Source organism: Arachis stenosperma, chromosome 3, assembly GCF_014773155.1.
Source record: "Arachis stenosperma cultivar V10309 chromosome 3, arast.V10309.gnm1.PFL2, whole genome shotgun sequence".
Classification (NCBI taxonomy): Eukaryota; Viridiplantae; Streptophyta; class Magnoliopsida; order Fabales; family Fabaceae; genus Arachis; species Arachis stenosperma.
The window spans coordinates 103,380,265-103,399,666 of NC_080379.1; the positions used below are offsets into that span (position 1 = coordinate 103,380,265).

A 19,402-nucleotide genomic window follows, 5' to 3' on the forward strand; every position below is an offset into this window, starting at 1 on the left:
TGTGATAAGAAACATGAAAGATAAATGGCAAGAAAGTAAACTAATGGCTAAAAAGGTCTTGGCAAGGGTTGGTGGTCAAGGATCTCTATCCTAATCACTAACCACAATATGAGAATTGGCAAGGATTAATCTCATTAAATCATCCTCTAACTAGTAGTAAAGGAAAGTCAAATGAGCTATATCAATCCTAGTCCATAAGTCCTAACTCTCCACTAATTCAATTAGTGAGAACTAGAGTCAATGGCTCCCAATCATCAATCACTTGGACATTAGTAACTCAAGAGGTCCTAAGTTACCTTTCCAAGCCAAGAGTATAAAATTTTACTCTAAAATCCAACCAAGCATTTCATCAAACACTTGGAAGGCATAAAAGGAAAGCATAGTAAAATTGCAAGAAAAGTAAATCTACACTACTCAATTGCAAGGAATTAAACAACAACAAATCAAATGAGCACAATTATTATGAATTACCTCTAATTGAATTGAAAGAGAATAGGAGGAACAAAAGTAGATCCACAACAAAATATAAGAACAACATAAAGGAAATTACAACAAAGGAATGGAAGAAGAATGAATGTAACTACAAGGAATTGAGAAGATAAAAGTAGAAGAAGATGAATTAAAATCTAGATCTAAGAATTCTAATCTAAACCTAATCCTAATTCTAGAGAGAAGTGAGAGCTTCTCTCTCTAGAAACTAACTCTAACTACTAAACTAAGCTAATGATTAAAAGTATGTAAAGTATGTTCATTCCCCCTTCAATCCTTGGCTTAAATAGTATCAGAAATGAGTTGGATTGGGCCCACAAGGCTTTAGAATTCGCTGGCCACGTTTTGCTTTAAGTGAACCAGGTGGCAGCAACGGCGCGTGCGCGTACTTTGCGCGTGCGCGCCACCATACGTGTAGCAACTATGGCAAATCTTATATCGTTTCGAAGCCCCGGATGTTAGCTTTCTAACCCAACTGAAACCGCATCATTTGAACTCTGTAGCTCAAGTTATGGTCGTTTAAGTGCAAAGAGGTCGGCTTGGCAGCTTTCCGGTTCTTTCATTTCTTCATGAGTTCTCCAACTTTTCATGCTTCTTTCTTCATTCCCTCGATCCAATCTTTGCCTCCTAAACCTTAAATCACTTAACAAACATATCAAGGCATCTAATGGAATCAAGGAGAATTAGATTTAGCTATTTTAAGACCTAAAAAGCATGTTTTCACTCTTAAACACAATTAAAGGAGAAGTTATAAAACCATGTTATTTCAATGGATAAATGTGGGTAAAAGGTTATAAAATCCCCTAAAATCAATACAAGATAAACCCTACAAATGGGGTTTATCACGTACGCGTCAAAGGGGTGTGCGTGAAAAATAAAAATGAACAGAGAGTTACGCGGGAGTGGCGCAAGAATGGAGTCTTTCGCACAAACAAGCCCACGCGATTGCGTACCCCACGTGTTCGCGTCGTTTGTGATTTTCGCCGTCCACGCGGGCGCGCCACTGACGCAGACGTGTGACCTGCAAAATCGACGTAAAAGAGTGTTTGGGCAGAGAGTTGTGCTGGCTTGGGGCAAGAAGTGTGTTAAAATCACAAATTTGGTCACGCGGACGCGTGACTGACGCGTCCACGTCAATTGCACATATGGCCATCCACGCATTCGCGTGCATGACGCGAACGCGTCGTATGAAATATTGGTTCCTAAGCCATGCAAATAGAAAGTCGTGCGGGCGCGCTGCTGGCTTCGCGCGAATCGTACAAAACCCAGGGCACGCGGACGCGTGCTTGACGCTTACGCGTCATTATGGAAATTTCGCGACCCACGCGAACGCGTGATGCACGCGTTCGCGTCGCTTGCGCCGCACTAGTTTGCCGCCCAGTTTTCTTTCTCCTCTCTTCTAATCCTAATCCTCTCGTTCTTTTATCCTTTTATTTTTCTTTTTCTTTCCTCATAATATTTATCTCTTTCTATTTTCAGTAATTCTTTGCTTGAGGACAAGCAAACCTTTAAGTTTGGTGTTGACGCTTCGCTTAAGGGTTTTTCTATTTATTCCTATGGCACCAAAGAGGGAGGCGAATCATCTTCACTGAGGAGCACAACCTGAAGAATAAAACGACCACTAGGATAACTAAGGTGGTTGAGTTCCTTTCATATTTTTTATTCCTTCCTTCTTTTTCTATGTTATGTTCCGGTTTTCTGCTATTTTGTGTTGTTTGTTGCATGATCCTTTATTAGTTAGAATCCTAGGACTAGTTTAGTTTTCTTTTTTTATGCTGAAAAGATGTTTCATGTACCACTCACTTAACTTGAATCCAAAAAGAAAAGAAAAAAAAGTGATGTATTGCATGAGAAATTGAGTTTAATTCTAAGAATAGTCTTATTTACTTAAATGTGGTGGTATTTTCTGTGATTTTCGAATGCATGATATGAACAGTGCATATTTGAATTTGAATCAAGGGATGTTGATGTATAAGGAACAGGAATTTAGAGAATTATTATGACTTCTCTGAAATAAACAAAAATTTAATCCTTGAAGCAAAAGAAACAGCAAAAGAAAAAATCATTATATAAATAAATAAATAATAATAAAAGCAAGGTCCAAGGCTCTGAGCATCAATGACTAGGGAGGTCGGACATGATTAAAAGCTCAAAGAGTTGTTTCCCTAGTCATATGCTTGTGGTGTGATTGTGTCAAGTAATCCTTGAGACAGAACACTTAGAGTCGAGACCAAGTGCGTTTAACAGAGTATGCCAAAGGCTTTGAGCACCACTGTCTGGGAGTAATTGAAAGAAAAATCAGAACTCAAAGAGAGTTCCCCAGTTAAGTGCTTGTGGTGTTTCGGTGTCAAGTAACTCTTGAGACAAAACATTTAAAGTCACGGCTAGGCTCAAGGTGTAAAGCACCAAAGAAAAAAAAAGAATAAATAAATAAATAAATAAAAATTAAAGTAAATTTTGCTGTGTTCAAGGATTAAACTGAAGTATAAAAGATCAGAGAATTCATAATATTATCTGGATTCTAAATCCGAATGACATTAACATTCTTCTGATTCAAAGGAGAGTGAGATGCCAAAACTATTCAGGATTGCAGTTGTAAACCCCACTATGAGAAGAGACATGAGCTTAATCGAACTCTCATTCTCATGCAAATTCACATCCTAAGCTTATATTAGTTTTGGTTGCTTGAGGACAAGCAACAGTTTAGGTTTGGTGTTGTGATGCGTGAGCATCTTTCCTATCTTTTCCTAGTGAATTTGCATCTAAATTGTTGAGTTTAATAAAGAATTAATTATCTTTTAGCCAATATAGATGCTACTTTGAGTCTTTTGAAATTTTTTTATTTTAGATAGCATTCGACTGGATTTGATGGATGATGAGCGGATAATTTATACGCTTTTTGGCATTGTTTTTAGGTAGTTTTTAGTATGATCTAGTTACTTTTAGGGATATTTTTATTAGTTTTTATGCTAAATTCACATTTTTGGACTTTACTATGAGTTTGTGTATTTTTCTGTGATTTCAGGTAATTTCTGGCTGAAATTGAGGGACCTGAGCAAAACTCTGATAGGAGGCTGCAAAGGACTGCTGATGCTGTTGGAATCTGACCTCCCTGCACTCGAAATGGATTTTCGGGAGCTACAAAACTCCAAATGGCGTGCTCTCAACGGCGTTGAAAAGTATACATCAAGAGCTTTCCAGCAATATATAATAGTCCATTCTTTATTCGTGATTTGATGACGTAAACTGGCACTCAGCGCCAGTTCCATGTTGTTGTCTGGAGTCAAACGCCAGAAACACGTCACGAACCGGAGTTGAACGCCCAAAACACGTTACAACTTGGCGTTCAACTCCAAAAGAAGCCTCAGCTCGTGGATAGATCAAGCTCAGCCCAAACATTCACCAAGTGGGCCCTGGAAGTGGATTTATGCATCATATACTTACTCCTGTAAACCCTAGTAGCTAGTCTAGTATAAATAGGATAGTTTTCTATTGTATTAGACATCTTTGGTCTCAGTTTTATTTTATTCTTCATCTTAGGAGGCTATTGATCACGTTTTGGGGGGATGGCCATTCGGCCATGCCTGAATCTTTCACTTATGTATTTTCAACGGTGGAGTTTCTACACACCATAGATTAAGGGTGTGGAGCTCTGCTGTACCTCAAGTTTCAATGCAATTACTATTATATTCCATCCAATTCGATTTATTCCTGTTCTAAGATATTCGTTGCACTTCAACTTGATGAATGTGATGATCCGTGACACTCATCATCATTCTCACCTATGAACGCGCGTGACTGACAACCACTTCCGTTCTACATTAGACCGGGCGCATATCTCTTGGATTCCTTAATTAGAATCTTCGTGGTATAAGCTAGAATCGATGACGGCATTCATGGGAATCCGGAAAGTCTAACCTTGTCTGTGGTATTCTGAGTAGGATTCCGGGATTGAATGACTGTGACGAGCTTCAAACTCCTGAAGGCTGGGCGTTAGTGACAGACGCAAAAGAATCAAGGAATTCTACTCCAACCTGATTGAGAACCGACAGATGATTAGCCGTGCTGTGACAGAGCATTTGGACCTTTTTCACTGAGAGGATGGGATGTAGCCATTGACAACGGTGATGCTCTACATACAGCTTGCCATGGAAAGGAGTAAGAAGGCTTGGATGAATGTAATAAGAAAGTAGAGATTCGGAAGGAACACAGCATCTCCATACGCTTAACTGAAATTCCCACCATTGGATTACATGAGTAACTTTATCTTTATTTCCTGTCTATTTTATTTATCTTCTAAATATCTAATCCAATTACATTTAAATCCGCCTGACTGGGATTTACAAGATGACCATAGCTTGCTTCATACCAACAATCTCTGTGGGATCGACCCTTACTCACGTAAGGTATTATTTGGATGACCCAGTACACTTGCTGGTTAGTTGTGCGGAGTTGTGATAAAGTGTGATTCACGTTTGAGAGCACCAAGTCTTTGGAGCCATTATTGATGATCACAATTTCGTCCACCAATGGAGTTCCTGCAGCTCAAGAATCAAAAGAGATTTCAGCGAGGAGCGACGCGTACGCGTGACTGACGCGTACGCGTGATTTGGAGCTTTCCATGAAGACGCGTGCGCGTGACTGACGCGTATGCGTGATTTGAAGATTTGCTTAGCGACGCGAACGCATGATCGACGCGTCCGCGTGACTTGCGGAAGAGACTATCGACGCGTACGCGTGACTGACGCGTACGCGTGACATGCGTCACGTGCAAAAAATGTAGAAACTGCTGGGGGGTGATTTCTAGGCCCCATTTTAGCACCCAAGTTAGGCGCAGATCCAGTGAAGCCAAGTGATCCCCACGTTACAAGACGCGGAGTAGTTAGTTAATTCTGATCTAAATTCAAATTTGATTTTAAAGTAGGAAAAGATATTATCTTAATTTAAAAAATTAGATTTTAAATAAATTAGGATTAGTTATAAAAAGGGAAGACTTCTCTCCTATTAGGTACATTACATTAGGGGGATTCCATTAGGGAATTCTATAAAAATTTACATTCTACATTCCATGAGCAACTAAACATCCACTGTTAAGGTTAGGAGCTCTGTCTATTTGTATGGATTGATTTTATTACTTTTTCTATTTTAATTTATGTTTTGGATTTATATTTAAGAATTGTTTTCGTTCTTTATCTTATGAATTTGGGTGGAACGGAAGTATGACCCTCTTTCTATTTGAGTTCTTGTATAACTTGGAAAAGCTCTATACTTGAACAACAGCTTGAAAACATATTCTCCTAAACTCTAATTATCTGGATTTAATGGGATACGTGACATATAATCCTTTTATTCTTTGGGTAATTAGAGTTTTTGTGGCATGCAAACTAGAATTTGATCATGTACCCTTTAATTGGAATTAATTGACCAAGGAATTGGCAGTTAATGAATTTTAGAGGAGACTAGGAAGGTCTAAGGAATTAGGGTCTAGTCACATATAGTTTGTCATAAATTAAATCCTACATAATTAAAATAGTTAGTAAGAAAAGTTAATCCGAAAAAATAGATAACTCTGAAGCCTTAACTGTTTTTCCATATTTTATTTTTAACTTAATTACTTGCGTACCTGCCTTATAATATTTTTAAACTTAACTTTTTAAACATCTCAATATCAAAACCAATTTCTGCTTGCCTAACTAAGCCAATCAATCAATCATTGTTGCTTGATCCATCAATCCTCGTGGGATTGACCCTTACTCACGTAATGTATTACTTGGTACGACCTGGTGCACTTGCCGGTTAGTAAGTGTGGGTTATAAATACTGCATCATCATGCTAGGGAGAGGTATCCACACTCTTATATGGCATGCTTCGTTCCCCTCCCCAACCGATGTGGGACCTTACAATCCATCCCCCTAAGGGAGCCCAGCGCCCTCGCTGGCACATCGATCCGAGCTCCGGCTTTGATACCATCTGTAACAGCCCAGACCACCCGCTAGCATGATATTGTCCGCTTTGGCACACAAGGCCTCACGGTTTTGCCTTTGACGATAGGGATGATAGCCGAAGCCCCCCCACACTCACTCGTCAAAACGCGTCATGCTAAGGAGAGTTATCCATACCCTTATAAGGCATGCTTCGTTCCCCTCCCCAACTAATGTGGGACCTTACACAAGAAATTATGTACAAGGAGGATCATACCATGGTGGGGTGTCTCTCACCTGGCACTTTTCTTTAACGTCCTTAAGTTGGAAGGTCAGGAGCTTAAGACTCTCCTCCTCTGGGTGCATCCTCAAGAAGGAACACCTCCAATTCCTTTGGTGACTTATAACTATGATACTTCTTTATCCGGTGTCCGTTGACTTTGAATGTTGCACCACTTTAAGGGTGAAATAGCTCAACCACTCCATAGGGCTTCACTTCCTTCACCTTAAAAGGACCATCCCACCTTGAACGGAGCTTTTCGGGCAAGAATCTAAGTCTTGAATTGTATAGAAGAACTTCATCACCCTCTTGGAAGTCTTTCTTGCAAATATGGTGATTATGAAATGTCTTAGTCTTCTCCTTATGAATCCTTGCATTCTCATAGGCCTCAATCCTAAGACATTCGAGTTCCTCTAATTGCAACTTCCTTGCTATGCCCGCTTTGGTGAAGTCCATGTTGCATTGCTTGACCGCCCAATAGGCCTTATATTCAATTTCAACCGGGAGGTGGCACGCCTTCCCATAGACAATCTGAAAGGGACTCATCTGGAGTCTTGTAGGCCATCCTATATGCCCACAATGCATCACCCAACCGAGAACTCCAATCTTTTCTTTGTGGATTCACCACTTTTTCCAAAATCTGCTTTATCTCTCGGTTGGACACCTCCGCTTCGCCATTAGTTTGGGGGTGGTAAGCGGTTGCAACCTTGTGTAGAACCCCATATCGCTTGAGTAGTGCTTCTATCTTCCTATTGCAAAAGTGAGTACCTTCACTAAAAGAAAAAAGGCCTATGGCCACGTTTTTTTGCCACGTTTTAAAAGCGTGGTCAAAAGTGATCAATGGCCACGCTTTTGTGAGGGTAGTGATTGAATAGAAATTCAGCCACGTTTTTTCTCGTCACGCTTCAAAAGCGTGGCGAAAAGAATCAATGGCCACGCTTTTGTAAGGGTGGCAATTGATTAGGGATACGGCTATGTTTTTTTTGTCACACATCAAAAACGTAGCCATAAAGAAAAACAGAAACGTTTTAAAAATGTGACAACAAAATTTCATTACAGTAACATTTATAAAACGTGGCCATATCCTAATACTCTTTTGGCATACTTTAAAAGTGTGGCCAAAATGTTTAAAAAAAAAAAAATAATAACCCCAAACCCAATATCCCTGCATCCTAATAACCCTAAAACTTGGCCAAAAGCTTCGCGAGACTCTCTCACTCTCCACTCTTACCGTCATTCTCATCTATGCCATTTCTTCAGTACTTCACCCAGAAAGAAAAACAAGATACTACTAATAATAAAACCCTAAATCCCCGAATCCAATTCAACAAAACCCTAATTTACCCCTCCGATTCTCGCATCTTCATGGTGTGAAGTGCGAACTCTGGCGTATTCAATTGCTCCCACAATAAACGATTTGAAGAATGTCACAAAACGACCGCCCGGAGGCGCCGTCCCCGGCGACGGCCGCAAACGGCTCTACAGCGGCGAAGGAGGAGAATCCAACTGCGAGGGCATTGGTTTCTTCGAGCAAGGCTGAGGCTGAGGCTGAATCTGAACAAGGAGCACAAAGCGGAGGAGTACGAAGACTTGCAATTGATGTATTGCCCAGCGGTTTTCACCGCACTGGAGAGGTACCTTCTGCCAAACATGCTCAATGCTCGTCGCGAACACAAGGTATATGCTCCGTGTAGAGCAGACCAGAGTATGGTGCCTATTTCTTTCTTTCTTTCTTTTTTTTTAAGTTTTTTTATTTTTCAGTTAATTTCAATTGAGGCTGGTAAACTGCAGCAAAGTAAACCTTAGGATTCCTTAAAATGAACAGATTTCTCCAACTGAAATTCGCGGTGCGCTTGGATCTAATCAACTTCTTCCGAGAATTTATATCGCTTTTGTGTTGTTGGTCGGAATTCTTCTGTTTAGTTCTCTTTTCGTGAACGTGTCTTGAATCTGGTCACATTTGGAAGCCCCTTCTTTCACTGGTAATTTCATTTTCTTTTTAGTCCGTACACACACACACACTACCCAAAGAAGTAAAAACTATATATTGCTCCGAGCTGAGTTAATTTCTGTCTTCGTCATAATCATTCTACTTTGTTTACTCATTTGTGCAAAGGGGTTATGTTTTATTGTTTTGCACTTATCTTCCATTTGATGAGATTTATATGAATACTTTATTTGTTAACCTTTTATCATAAAGTTTGGAGACACACTTGGATTATTGTTGCACAACAAATTTTATTATGTGAAAGATGTTCTTTTGAAATTGGAGTCGTGATCTGATCCTTTATTTTAGCAAATCTTGTTTTTCACCTTGTTGGGATGCACCCACCAGATACCATGACATCTAATCCAAGCATTGGTGTAGGGGAAGATTAGTATCTGAGTCGTCATATATGAAAGTTTACTTTGACAGGCTTTTCAGTTAAGGCTGTTGTGGTCAAGATCAAGCAACACACAAAGATTGCGTTTGTTTGACAATGGATATTTGGTTGCTGAGATTTTGCATTTGATAGATACATATTTTGCTGCTATAAATTATTTTAACATTTCTGATCTTATTTATATATTTTATATTGACTGCTTGGGTGATTCCTTACAATGAACAGATTTCTCCAACTGAAATTCGCGGTGCGCTTGGATCTGTTAATCAACTTTTAATATGTATTGGGATTCTTGCAGCATTAGTAGCCGGCTTGCCTCTTGCAGGAAATCCTATATGGTATTGAGCTGTTTATTTTTCTTTTGAATACAAATATCAAATAGAGATTGTAACATATATATGATTGTTAACCTTGAAATTTTTTTGGCAGACAATGTTTAGAATTTTGGTTATGCATGACTTAACAGCAGCAGGTCAAGGTTCTTCTGAACCTGAAGCAAGATGATTTGATCTTTTTAGTAGCCGGTATCGGAAAGGTATTCAATAATTTAAGATTAATCCCAAATTCCATTAACCAGGAGAAATAAAAATCTAGTGTAACTAAGCACAAGTTTGGTGCTCCCTTTTCAAAATATAAGATTGCTTTCAATATTTAGTTTACTCTGAAAATAATTGATGCTTTGTGAATTGGTGTTGCAGTTGTCAGTGTTAGAGCAGCACTTTTCTTGTTGTAGCAGTTTGCCGCATCAATGGAAGATTTGGAACCCTTACGGCTGTTCCAACACACCATATGGTTAGTCTTATGAGATCTCTTCTTACAAGCTTTTATAGTGTGTGATCAATTAGTCTTTTCACAATTCCATCAGTAGAAAACCACTCTTCCTTAAAATTCAATTGATAGGTAGGTTTAAAGATATTTTTCTTTAAGATATTTTTCTGTTTTTTTTTTTGTTATTCTTTTAATTTGCTTCTATTTCATTTACCCAGGATATTTATTCGTTGCAATCCTGAGGCATATAGATCGGCCTGTAATTTTTTTAAAAATTGTTTTTTTTTTCCCGGTGATCAGGTTAGATTATTCACCTTCTGGATGTTTCTTCTTTTTTTTTTTTTTTTTTTTTTCGTTTTTGTTATATATTATATCACCTTTTTTAAGGAATCTAAGTTTTTGCTGGGGGAATTTTGGAAACACTAATCTGTACATGCAAATTTGTAGAAAGGGTAGAGATTTAAGGCCGTGTTCTTATGTGTTGGCAAATTTTACAATTAATTTTATTAAATTTTCGGTGTTTTTTGAATTGCGAGCTATGTCCCCTGATTGCTACTACTATGATTAATACTTTAATGCTTTTTGGGCCTGGTTATTGTATTTAGCAGATATGAATACTTTTCAAATGGTTTTGAATATCTTAAGTGATGGTGAAGTTTGAATCAGCTATAGATACTGTCATTTTAAATTTGCTTGATTTGGTAAATTTTGTGGTTGAATGTATATTAAAGAGAGATTTGAGATGTCAATTCATATATCACATCACAGAAAAATGTTTCATTTTTATCAACTCATGATTAATTATTAAATTGGTCAACATCCTTAAGCTTGTTTTGTTATATGCTTATTAAAATGGATTTCTGTAAAACTATTTAATTTCTTTATATTTTTGGTTTGATTAGGACTCGAGGTTATAAAAAATGAAGATTTTGTTCCATGCTTTTTCTTTATTTATTACTGAAATGAAAGTTTCTTTCTTCTGGTGTTAAATGACCCAAAATGAATAAGTTCTTTTTAGCTGGAAGGAAAAATTCTAATAAGTTCTTTTCTTTCTCTTCTCTTTTGGCCTAAGATCTTTTCTTGTTTTTACCGACACTTCCTCCTTGTCATGGTTTTGGAGATTGCAGGAGTCATGGATGAACTTGCAAGCCCTATAAGTCCTAGGAAAGACGTGGTCCAAAACTACTGTCTTGAATTCATGCAATTAATCAAGTTTCATACCTCTAATATCTATGCATGTACTAATGGCAACAAAGTCTTTTATCAAAAGGAAAAATTGGCAGTATGAAAAATACACTAGCAAAACTATAATTATAATTTTCTCATTTCAATTGAAGAGGTACACCAACTGTTGTATAAGCATAACACTGCTTCTGGCACTTATGACTTTTATTTGGATTCAATATTTGTCAGGTTATGAAAATTCAACTGCCTCTTGTCTTTGCATTCTACAAATTCCTTATTCAAATTGATATAGAGTGAGAAACATAAAAGGAACAATGAGATTTGCTACAAGAAAGCGGGACTTATCATGCAGCAGTTTGAAGTGATGTATATTTAGAAGCCTGTGTCGAGTTGAGCAGAAATCGGTGAGAAGCTCCGTTTCAATGTTCAAAGACTTTCCAGATTTAGGAAGAAGAATGCAAGAACAAAGGTGAGTTTGTTTATACCTTTTTCTTTACGTATGTTAGAGAATATTAAGAATATCTTACAATTCCGTATCACGTATGTAATTTGATTAACTAGGTTCACATTTCTACTCTTAGTGGATTTGAGCTCATATTAGTAGTACTAGTATGAATAAAGTTACAACTAGTTTATTGCACCCATTAAATATCAATAGATAGTAAGTGAAATAGACATTATTTGTTAAGAACAAATGGTGAGACTTTTTAAGAACCAATGTTATATATTGACAATACAATTTATTAGGAAAATTGAAAAATAAACTACATGATAATCAAGTTGGACATGAATCTCTGGAAACATCTGTTGCCAACTAGGTGTGTCTATACTACTATAGTTTTAGACTTGCCATTTTTTTCCCGGTCGAAATGTCACATGAATCAACCAATTACAATCTAAACCATGCTGCATCCACTTATTAAACTAGTGTGTAGAGTTAATATGATTTCCCTCTTGGTTATGATCAGTGATATTTGTGCTGTTTTCCAGGCAGCTGTTGCACGTAGCTTTTGCAAAGCGATCTATATTTATCAATGTTCTGAAAACCGGACCGGACCGGCCGGTTCGACCGGTTTAACCGCGAACCGGCCATACAGACGGTCCGGTCCTCCTGCAGAAACCGTCTTGGAAAAAACCGGCGACGAACCGGCGAACCGGCCAAAAACCGGCCGGTTGAACCGAACCGGTAACCGGCCGGTTCTGCATAAACGACGGCGTTTCATTATTTAAGACAAAGTAACCCTTAACCCGACCCGAGGATCACCCTGACCCGGTTACCCCAACCACCCCCCTTTCTTCCCCCGAATCCCTAATTCTGCGTGTTCTGTCTTCTACTCTTCTGTGTTGTTCATCTTCGTGAGAGAAGAGAACAAAGAATCAGAGAATTTCTGAAGCTGACCCTCCACGCCCGAACCCCAGCCTGCCACCGCCCCCTCCTTCGTCGCCGCGGTCACCGGTCAACAGCCCAACCGTCGTCGCCTGGTCGTCAGCCCAAGTAACCCTCCTTCTGAATGAGAGAAGACAGAAGCTGACCCTCCACGCCCGAACCCCAGCCTGCCACCGCCCCCTCCTTCGTCGCCGCGGTCACCGGTCAACAGCCCAACCGCCGTCGCCCTTCTTCGCCTGGTTCCCTGCCCAGTAGCCAGCCGTCTGAGTCGTCTTCATCTGCCCCGTCTCATCGTCTTCATCGTCGCGCGGTGAGTAACTCGTCTCTGTGAACTTCAACTTGCCTCTGTGAACTGAGTTCCTCTGCTCATCTTTGTTCTTTACCTCTGTGAACTTCTTTGTTAGTAACCTGGTTTGCAGCTCAATTTCTGGTTGTTGGTAACTTGATTTGCAGCTCAATTTCTATTTGTTGGTAGTTTGGTTTGCAGCTGAATTTCTGTGTGTTGCACTGTTGCTCAATTTCTGTTGGTAGTTCAATTTGTGTTTGTACTTTGTAGTTCAATTTCTGTGTGTTGCTCAAATTTCTGTTTTGTAGCTCAAATTTGTTACTGTTTTGTACTTTGTTAATGCTGGAAATTGACTCGGTTTTGCATATTTGTTGACTGGCTGAATTTCTCAAATTTGTTCTGCATAATTGTTAATGTTCATTGTGTAGAATGTAGATAGAATTGTTAATGTTTATTGCTATGGCTGTTTTTAATTTCATATATGTTTTATTAATTTTAGTTATGGAAGATAGTATTAATCAAGAAGCAACTGCTGATAACAATGATTCTGTGAATAATAACATGATCAGGGTGGGAATGAAGGTGAAGATCATCCCACCGAAGCAGATTTGCAACAAGTTCTTGCGGATTTTGATTGATAAACCATGATGTTGGGATTTAATATTTAGATATGCTTTTATTACTATTTAACTTTTGAGTTTGGATTTTGATAAGATCATATGTATTTGGTTGATGATATTTTATGTAGTGTTTTAAATTTCGAATATATTTTAAGATTTATATCAGACTATAATTATATTTTAGGATGTGTATTTATAATTTATTTATTATTCTACTCTAAACGGTTTTTCCGGTTGAACCATCGGTTGAACCGGTTAGACCAGTGAACCAGTAAACCAGTAACTAGAGCGGTTTGATGACCGGTCCGGTTTTCTGAACCTTGATATTTATGACCAGGACATACATGTTCATACGTTACGACCGTAAGGATTCTATACAGTACTTCAACACTTTTTATCTTAAATTTTTATGAAAATAGGAATAAGTATCTGCCCTTAATTGCTTCTCCATGATTCATTCTTATTTTTCCAGCCCTGCAATACCCTTTAGACTTGAATATGACCTAACTTTGGCAATTTACAATATTTCTTTGGCTATTTATTTTTTATGATAAGAATTGTATGCTGTTCACTTTAATCTCAATTATTGATTTCTCTCTTCTCTTGTTTTGGTTCACATTTCAGTTCAGTTCCTGTGCACTGTGTTGTTTTTTTCCTTATTAATCAAGGCAATCAAGTTTAGGTATCTAGCTTACTTTAATTACATAAATTGGCTTATTTTCTTAATTTTTCTTTTTCGTTTCCTTGGACATAAGTGATATTAAGTGACCTGGTATTTGCTTGTGGAGGCAAAAGAATAACTGAAAATCTGCTGGAGGAGTTCTGGTAATAATGCTTGTTTCCTTTTCTTTTATTCTTTAATCTTCTTTTAAAGTTTTTTTACAGGATAACACATGTTTTAGTTTGCGACTTTGAGTAATAGGCTAAAAGAAAATAAAGCTAGTGTTGCCCAGAATGGAAAGTGAAGCTTCAATATAATTTATCAATTTTGTATCTGTTTTTGCCATCTTTTGTAGGTAAAAAAGTTCACAAATGTTCTAGAAACAATTATGTATGATCTAACGGAAGGAAGTTTAAGAGGGCTAAAGGAAGGAGGAGCAGCAAAGGACTTAGGATTTAAGCTGTATTGTTTTTGTATTTTTTTTTTCAGTTTTTAGTTTTGGAATTTGAACTTGAGATTTATTTTGTATTGGAGTATTAGTTTTTTATTGTATAAAATAATTATAGCAAAAATTATATATGTCACTAATTATTGTTCGATTTGTCTTGTAATAAAAATTGCATACTATATTTATAGGTTTGGTAATAAAAAAGGATGAAAATTTATGTGAAGGTAAAAATAAGAAAAAGGAATTTTTTTAAATTCTACAAGGTTATTGCCATGCTTTTAAAGCGTGGCTGTATCACTGGCTATCGCCAAGTGTCAAAAGCGTAGCTGTATCTTGCTATCGCCACGCTCTAAAAGTGTGGCTATATCTCTCTTTATCGCCACGCTTAAAAAGCGTGGTCATATCTCTCACATGGCCATGCTTTTAAGGGTGGTCATTTGTTAAAAGTGTGGCAAAAAATGTGGCAATAGGTCACCAAAAGCGTGGTGATTGCTCTATTGCCACGCTTGCAAACGTAACCTTTTCAAAAGTGTGGTGGTAGCTCAAAAAGTGTGGCGACCCATAGTGGCATACAAAAAATGTGGTAGCTCAAATGTAACCTGTTTTCTTGTAATGCTTGGTCGCTCACGATTGATTTTGGGGACCCATAGCGGCATACAATATTGTTTCTAATGAAAGAAACCACATTATTAGCGTCATCAAGGCAGGTAGGTATTGCTTTCACTCACTTTGATACATAATCAACCGCCAACAGAATGTAAAGATATCCACTTGAGTTAGGAAATGGACCCATAAAGTCTATGTCCATACATTAAAGATTTCACAAAACAACATTGGTTGTTAAAGCATTTCATCCCTTTGGGATGCATTTCCTAACTTTTGACATTGGTGACATGACAAACAATATTGGTTTGCATCCTTGAACAATGTTGGCCACCAGAATCTGCAATCCAAAACTTTTTTAGCCGTCCGTTGTGGGCCAAAGTGGCCACTACACTCTGATGAATGACAAGATTCAAGAATAGGTTGGAATTTGGACTTCGGGACACATCTACGAATCACTTGGTCTACCCCCCATTTCCACAAGTGAAGGTCATCCCAAATGTAATACTTGGAATCACTCCTCAACTTGTCTCTTTGATGTTTTGAAAAGTTGGGAGGGAAGATTTTGGCAACTAAGTAATTCGCCATAGGTGCAAACGAAGGAGAGCTATTTGAAATAGCATGCAAACCATCCAAAGGAAATGAATCGTCAATCGAAAATGGGTCATACTAAAGATTTTCAAGGCGGCTCAGATGGTCTGCAACCAAATTTTGTGACCCACTTCGATCCTTAATCTCAATGTCAAACTCTTGCAAGAGCAAGATCCAACGTATGAGCCTAGGTTCTGACTCATTCTTCGTCAACAAATATTTTAGGAATGCATGATCCGTATACACCACTATTTTGGAGCCTAGCAAATAAGATCTAAATCTATCCAATGCATGAACAATCCCTAGAAGCTCTTTTCCCGTAGTGGTGTAATTGGATTGCGCCGCATCCAATGTCTTTGAAGAATAAGCAACAATGTAAGGGAGCTTACCATCGCGCTGTGCAAATGCGGCACCTACAGCATGATTTGACACGTCACACACGATTTTGAATGGCTGCGTTTAGTCAGGCCCCTCACAATTGGTGCCGCGGTAAGAGCTCTTCTCAACTCCTCAAATACTTCCGCACAAGCACTATCAAACTCAAAGTCTACGTCCTTTTGTAGTAGGCACGATAACGGCAATGCAATCTTGCTAAAATTCTTGATGAAGCGCCTATAAAATCCTGCATGTCCCAAAAAGGAGCGGACCTCCCTCACAGAAGAGGGCTGAGGTAAACTAGTAATGACATCAACCTTGGCCGGGTCCACAGAAATGCCTTTATCAGAAACTACGTGCCCTAACACTATGCCTTGTCTCACCATGAAGTGACATTTTTCGAAATTGAGGACAAGGTTAGTGTTAACACACCTCTCTAAGACCTTAGCCAAGTTCTCTAAACAGCTATCAAAAGAAGTTCCATATACATTGAAATCGTCAATAAAGACTTCCTGACAACTCTCCATGAGATCAGAGAAGACATTAGTCATGCACCGCTGAAAAGTGGCAGGTGCATTGCATAACCCAAATGGCATCCTTTTGTAAGCAAAGGTGCTAAAGGGACAAGTAAAGGTGGTCTTTTCCTGATCCTCAGGAGAAATATGTATCTGAAAGTAGCCAGTAAAACCATCAAGAAAGCAGTAATGAGATTTACCTGCAAGTCGATCCAACATCTGGTCAATGAATGGCAAGGGTTAATGGTCTTTCCTTGTTGCGACATTCAGCTTCCTATAATCAATGCAAACCTACCAAGCATTTTGCACCCTTGTCGTGACCATTTCACCATCATCTTTCATGATAGCAGTGATTCCCGATTTCTTTAGAACAACTTGAACTGGGCTCACCCACTCACTATCGAAAATCGGATAAATAATGCCGCATCAAGCAACCTTGTGACTTCCTTTTTCACCACATCAAGAATGGTGGGGTTGACCCTTCTTTCGGGTTGTCTAACTGGTCAAGCTCCCTCTTGGAGGAAGATGCGATGCATGCACATACGTGGGTCAATTCCCACAATGTCAGCTAAGCTCCAACCGATTGATTTCTTGTGCTGCCTTAGGACCTCTAGGAGCTTCTCTTCTTCTTGGCTAGAGAGCTCTAGCAATGATTACCGAAAACCTTTGGTTGTCCTCAAGGAATGCATATTTCAAGTGAGAAGGTAGAGGCTTCAATTCACTTTTTGCTTCAAGTTGAGGTTCTTTTTCAGCAAGATTATGAAGCTCATCCTCATCGACTTCCTTTTGTTTATCCTCATGTTTATCTTTCCCTTCAATAACAAGATAGTACAACCTGTTGTGATCTTCCCTTTGTATCTCCGCTACCACCTCATCAATTACATCACATCGGAGGATGGAGTGCTCTTCAGGTGGATGTTTCATGGCCTCTTCTATGTTAAATTTGATGTTCTTGTCACCTACCTCGAAAGAGTATGTGCCGGTAAAGGCATCCAATTTAAATTTCGAGGTCTTCAAGAAAAGTTTACCAAGCAAAACGGAGGAAGAACTTCCATTATCCGTCGGAGGCATTTCAAGGATATAAAAATCAACCGAAAAAAGTAAATCCTTGATTGTCACAAGCACATCTTCCGCTATCCCTACTACGGTGATCACACTCTTGTCGGCTAGGACAAATTTGGCGGCCGACCTTTTCAATGGGGCTAAATTCAACCTTGCAAATATAGAGAGTGGCATGATACTCACACAGGCACCCAAATCACACATGCAACCATAAAAGGCAACTCCACCAATCCAACAAGATACTAAACATGGTCCGGGGTCACTACACTTTTTCGGAATAGACTTCATCAATGAAGAAATGGAACTACCCAAGGACAATGTTTCCAACTCACCAATCCTATCTTTGTGTGTGCACAAGTCCTTTAAAAATTTAGCATACTTTGAAATTTGTTAAATGTCATCAAGAAGTGGAATGGTTACCTCAACCTTCTTGAATACTTGAAGTATGTTTAGATCAAACTCTGGAGTTTTCTTGGCCTTCTTTACCATGGAAGGGAATGGAATGGAAATGGATTCATCCATTATGGCCTTCCTCTTGGGCTCCTTAAGGCTTTCTTCTTCTTCCTCTTGCTTTGTGTCTCCCTCATCTTCCTCATGTGGAACTTCAAAAACCACTTCCTTCTCATGGATGTCTTCCATGGACCTAGGAGGTATCTCCTCCAATGTAGTCTCTGACCGTAGAGTAATGGCGTTGAGACTGCGGTTTGGGTTTGGAAGGGGTTGGGATGGAAGGTTAGAAGAGCTTGAGGCTTGGTTGGTGTTGGTGTTGTTGGAAGGAGGTAGAGACATCTTTGAAAGTATTTCGGTTATGTTGGACAATTGAGCACTCATGTTACCAAATTGTGCATTGAGATTCCTAGTGTTCTATTCATTTTTCTCTACCATGGCCCTAAGTCTCTCTTGCTCTTGGTAGAGTTCACGATTAGAGTCATCACCTTGGTTGGTGGAAGCGGAAGAGAATTGGTTGGATTGTTGTCTTGGTGAGGTGCTTGGTACCTAGGGTGGTTGTTTTGGTTTTGGTGAGGTGCTTTGTATGATTGATTATGGTGGTTTTGGTTGGCTTGATGGTTATTGTTGTGATATTGGGAAGAAGATTGGTGGTTGTTGTGGTAATGAGAAGATGAGTTGCCTTGGTTCCATCTTTGATTGTGGTTGTTCCATTGAGCATTGTTCCTCCACCCTTGATTAGAATTATTACCATGAGAGTAATTGTTTTGACCTTGAGATTGATAGGGTGGACAGTTGTTGTAGTTGTTGGCTACCGTAAGAGTGTAATCCTCTTGGACTTGATGGCATTGGTCGGTGTAATGTGCGGTACTAGAGCATAAACCACATACTCTAGGAGGTCCTTCAAGTTGGAGGATGTGAGGCGGGGTTTGGATGGCTTGGATTGATTGAAATGCCTTTTGTTCTTTGTGAATCTCCTTGAGAAGAGTGGTCATGTCTCCAAGCACTTTGGTCAAAGTCGATTCGGAAGGAGACGCTTCCACCACACTCTTGGGAGGATTGTTCCTCACTCTTACATGTTGGGTAGCCTCGGCGACATCATTGATCAAACTCCATGCTTCTGCCACCGTCTTGTTCTTAGAAAGGGAACCACCACTAGAAGTGGGGAGCAATCTCTTATCCGCCGCACAAAGACCTCCAGCGAAATAGCTAATGAGCAAGTGAGTGTCTAATCCATCACGTGGACAAGATTCCAACAACCTCTTAAATTGAGTCCAATATTCATAGAGTGTCTCTTGGTCTCTTTGCATTATATCGAAAATTTTCTTCCGGATGTAGTCGGTCTTCTCCGGTGGAAAGAACTTATCTAAGAACTCTCTT

At 39.0% G+C, this 19,402-nt stretch overlaps 1 long non-coding RNA gene across 2 annotated transcripts; it reads left to right on the plus strand.

Moving 5' to 3' along the window:
* Positions 1 to 7,888: 7,888 nt before the first annotated feature.
* Positions 7,889 to 14,592, plus strand: LOC130965297 (uncharacterized). 2 transcript variants are annotated; one of them, XR_009081214.1, is made up of 9 exons: positions 7,889 to 8,367; positions 8,516 to 8,672; positions 9,300 to 9,412; positions 9,504 to 9,609; positions 9,773 to 9,866; positions 11,256 to 11,496; positions 12,018 to 12,724; positions 13,270 to 14,145; positions 14,337 to 14,592. It is a non-coding gene; the product is annotated as an uncharacterized LOC130965297 (long non-coding RNA). The 2 variants fall into 2 exon arrangements; XR_009081213.1 differs by having other exon boundaries at positions 13,200 to 14,145; positions 14,337 to 14,591.
* Positions 14,593 to 19,402: the final 4,810 nt, after the last annotated feature.